This window comes from Octopus bimaculoides, chromosome 19 (assembly GCF_001194135.2).
Source record: "Octopus bimaculoides isolate UCB-OBI-ISO-001 chromosome 19, ASM119413v2, whole genome shotgun sequence".
NCBI classification, from domain to species: domain Eukaryota; kingdom Metazoa; phylum Mollusca; class Cephalopoda; order Octopoda; family Octopodidae; genus Octopus; species Octopus bimaculoides.
In genome coordinates this window covers 45,403,168-45,407,870 of record NC_068999.1, presented here as the reverse complement: position 1 = coordinate 45,407,870, position 4,703 = coordinate 45,403,168, and the positions used below count along the sequence as shown (strand labels likewise).

At 37.2% G+C, this 4,703-nt stretch overlaps 2 protein-coding genes across 3 annotated transcripts in view; one reads left to right on the top strand and one right to left on the bottom strand.

Annotated features, from left to right (window-relative positions):
- LOC106882954 (LHFPL tetraspan subfamily member 6 protein) overlaps positions 1 to 4,703 on the bottom strand; it is a 314,434-nt gene that overhangs the window by 294,424 nt on the left and 15,307 nt on the right. The window lies entirely within an intron of this gene.
- Positions 2,237 to 4,703, top strand: part of LOC106882958 (uro-adherence factor A) — a 62,389-nt gene continuing 59,922 nt past the window's right edge. The window contains exon 1 of the mRNA XM_052974820.1: positions 2,237 to 2,319. The gene's annotated coding sequence lies outside the window, so the exon portion shown is untranslated. The remainder of the gene's footprint in view (positions 2,320 to 4,703) is intronic.

Below are 4,703 nucleotides of genomic sequence, written 5' to 3'. Positions count from 1 at the left end.
TATATATATTAGCCAAATGTCTCTAAGCTACCTTAAAATTATCAGAATAAATGCGTGCCGAATTCGGATACATACACACATGACAGGTTTTCACACGGTTTCCTTCGACCAAATTCAGGCACAAGTAATCGGTCAGTTTGAAGTCCTAACCACATGGTTCAAGGTTCAGTCCCACTGCTTGGGTCTTTAAGTGTCTGCCAGAATACTAGCGCCTCGAATTGACCAAAGCTTTGTGAGTAATATATACATTTCAGTTCTATATTTAAGAGATGAGGAATTATGTACATTGTTAACATTATTTACATTTGACGGATATTTGTCCTCATTTTGCTTGTTAATTCAATGTTTCAGCTGATATACCCTCCAGCCTTCATCAGGTGTCTGCGGGAAATTTCGAACCTGGGTTCTCATTCCTTAGGTATTTTTCAATGTTAATTATTATTATTTTATTATTCAGGTCACTGCCTGGAATCAGGTTACTAACCACAAGATTCCGAGTTCGATTCCAGACAGTGGCCTGAATAATAATAATAGCAATAACAACAACAACAACAACAACAAAAGCAACAACAACATCGAAAAATACCTCAGGAATGAGAACCCAGGTTCGAAATTTCCCCAAGACACCTCATGAAGGCTGGAGGGTATATCAGCCGAAATGTTGTGTTAACAACAAACAAGATGAGGACAAATATCCGTCAAATGTAAATAATGTAATATAGATTTGACCCAAAGTGCCGCACAGTGACACCGAACGCGGTATGTATGTGTGTGCACGCGCGAGCGTACGTGCGTGTGTGCGTGCGCGCGTGGTTCTCACAGTCAATGTTCTTCATTCTCATGGATGGTAACATTCGCAGATTAGTCGCAATGGCATATTATACAAAATTTGTCATTGAAGTCATTCTATCTCCGACTAAACCATTCAAACTTAAGAGTGTTGTGGCGGTGGTGGTAGTGGTGGTGGTGGGGACATTAAGTCATTTTCGTGACAGTTGACATTTTCCGTTCGTAACTAGGTTTATGAGGGATTATTAAGTTACAGTTCACTTTCTCATAAATCACTAATCCCTCATCGCTTCTTTTCTCATTATGATCTGTGTTAAGTTGAATTAAAAACATAAAAACAAAGAATTATAAAAAAATTAAGGTATAACAAATTTAAAACGAATGCTGACACCTCGGGAAATTATCACAATGGATTTATCACATGTGAAATTATCTTGTCTGCTTGTAGAATGATGCGTTTACGGCTTATCTACACAAGTGTTACCCCCACCTCACCCGATTTTGTGTCGTTAGGATATTTTATAATCTTTTTACTCTAGGCACAAGACGAGAAATTTGGGGGGAGAGGGCCTGTCGATTACATCGACCCCAATACGCAACTGGTACTTAATTTATCGACTCCTTAAGGATGAAAGGCAAAGTCGACCTCGGCGGAATTTGAACTCAGAACGTAACGGCAGACGAAATACAGCTAAGCATTTCGCCCGGCGTGCAAACGTTTCTTATTTCTTTATTGCCCACAAGAGGCTAAAATAGAGGGGACAAACAAGGACAGACAAAGGGATTAAGTCGATTACATCGACTCCAGTGCGTAACTGGTACTTTATTTATCGACTCCGAAAGGATGAAAGGCAAAGTCGACCTCGGCGGAATTTGAACTCAGAACGTAAAGACAGACGAAATACCGCTATGCATTTCGTCCGGCGTGCTAACGTTTCTGCCAGCTCGCCGTCTTATGGATATTTTATAATGAAAGTGCGGGCGTGGCTTTGTGGTAAGAAGTTTGCTTCCTAACCACATGGTTCAAGGTTCAGTCCCACCGTTTAGGTCTTTAAGTAAGTGTGTTCTAGAATAGAATAGCCTCAGACTGACCAAAGCTTTGTGAGTGGATTTGGTAGGCGGAAATGCACATACATACATACATATATACATACATACATGAATGCTTATGTGAGTGTCTTGTATTGGTTTGTTAACGTCTCCGTAACTTAGTGGTTAGGCAAAGAGAACGTCAGAATAAGCACTAAACCTTTCTTGTGAAAGACAGATACCTTTCAGGTGTTAAATTACGACTATATCTGAACTTAATGTAAAAAGAAAATTTTTTTTTAAAACCCCAAAAAAACTTAGAAGGCACGAACACGTACATACCGACTCACATCACACACAGACACAGACACGCGCGCGCGCGCGCGCAAACATACATCTGCCAAATGAAACTTGAAACCTCGGATGTACAGGAATCGATTTAATTAATTGTATTCATTCCTCCCTTAAAAATTCAAGACTTGAACAGGAATGGAAATTGTGGTGAGTAGCTTTTAATTTTGTTCTGAATTCCAATTTCCATTTTGGGGGTCGATTCAACTGACTTATAAGCTTTCCCTGACAAACATCTATCTATCTACCTTTGCACCATTTATAAAGCAATCAATATAATTTAGGCGGAATGTATTCTCGTCATCTGGCCCCCAACGAAATCTTTTATCTGTATGTAATGGTTTTCATTTATTTATTCGTTACGTCGGCTGAAGGCTATACATTTTTTTACAGCAAGAAGTAGAGTCAGTTGCTTGAATCATCGGTACATCCCTGACCCACATTTTATCGACCCTGGTAGGGGTTCTTTAAATACAATGTCATTCCCGGTGAGATTTCACCTCCACAACCTCAAGCAACTGAAACTAATTCATTCTCTCTCTGTATCAAGTCCACAACCCAAATATAATATCGACTCGTTCGCTTTTTTTTTTCTTTTTCTCATTGTTAAGAATAGGTTTACAACCAAAATACATTTGACTCAGTCGTTACATTACTAATGCCTATTGAATCAAGCTGTTGATGGATTTGCTTGAAATAGCAGCCAGCCGAATTTATCTCAAAGCACACCCTGCCGATTTAAAAAGGTCACCTTACATAATGTAGTCATAGATTCACTATTTATTTATTAAAAAAAAACAAAAAACGAATGATTTCAGTTAGAAATACCTTTGATAAATAAAACCTTCTTGATCTGGACCAGCCCACCCGGGGTTAAACAACAAAGAACACTTAGTTTTACTGCCAAAAGAATTGCAACTTTAGATTTAAAAAAAAAAAAAGACGGAATTAAATAAAGCGAAACATTCTGTGTAATATTCTACCATTTTTACCATTCTTCTACCTTTTCACAGATCGAATAGTGATTTCTAACTTTGGCACACAATGCCTCACATTTACAAGAGAAGAAATTGTTGGTTTGAGAGAAATCTCTCTCCAAGACAAACACTGATTTATATATTGATTGGCGAAATCATTGGAGCGTCGGACAAATTATTTTGTGGTAATTTTGTGACTGAGTGGTAAGAAGCTTGCTACCCAGCTACATGTTTCCGTGTTCAGTCTCATTGCGTGGCATCTTGGACAAGTGTCTTCTATTGTAGCTTCGGGCCGCTAAGCATTCTGCCAGTGCGCCGCCTTCGTATATTATATAACAATAGCCGATCCTTCGGTATTTGTATAGAGAATGTGAGTAAGAGGAGACGACGTCATTCCTCCTCTTTTTCCAGCCTAGCCTCGTATATGTGCCATGAAGGAAGGTTGTGTGGGTGAAGGATGTCATGTATCAATAACGAAGGATTGTCTGATAATAATATAATAATATATGTCGTATTTGATGGCATATTTTTCCTAAAAAAATACAATGCCTAAAAAAAAATAATAAATTACCCCGGGTCCTTATATGTAAGGTTAGGCCTCCAATGAACTTTTAATGCAGCAAAAACCTTCTTGGATATACACTGCTGAAATCAGGGTACATCTAACTTGACCGTGAGACTCTTATGTCATAAAATACGATACATTAGAAAACAAAACAGGACAATATCGTCAAGGTTAGCCTTGCTTTCCATCCTTTTAAGATCGATAAATAAATCGATGAAATTATCTATCAGTGGCGGTGGATTGGCGGGAACTGTAAGAATATCTCAAACCAGTTGCTTTGCAGTATTTGTTGCGGCTCTTTGCATTCTGAGTTCAAATCCTACTACAATCTTCTTGGATGATAGACATAGCTACTGTCCCCTATTTCAACACCAGCGCCTGGCACGCTGGGGGCTTTTAGTAGAGTCCACTCTGTTCTAAGAAGTATTACGGACAGGGCTTGTGCGTTGAGAATAACTTCGTCCCGTCCATTCTCTTCTTAGTCTCGGAGATATTGTAAAAGGTCATGGATACAGCTTTCTCTCGTGATTAAAAGATAAAAAGATAAGAAAACGGTGAAGAATTAACTGAAGATAATCATTTTCGTAAAAGAACACACACAAAGATGTGTGCACAACACTGCTGGAATCATATACAGAAAATGTATATATATATATATATATATATATATATATATATATGTATATACTGTTGCATGTATGTGTATGTATGATACATACATACATTCATACATATATATACACATACATATATATATATATTTATTTATTTATTTATTTATGGGTTTCAGCCAAGTGGCTGCGGTCATACTGGAGCACCACATATATATACATACATATATATATATATATATATACATATGCACACACACATACATATATATATGTATATATACACATATATACATATATATATATATACATACATACATACATATATATATATATATATATATATATACACACACACATATATACATATAAATATACATA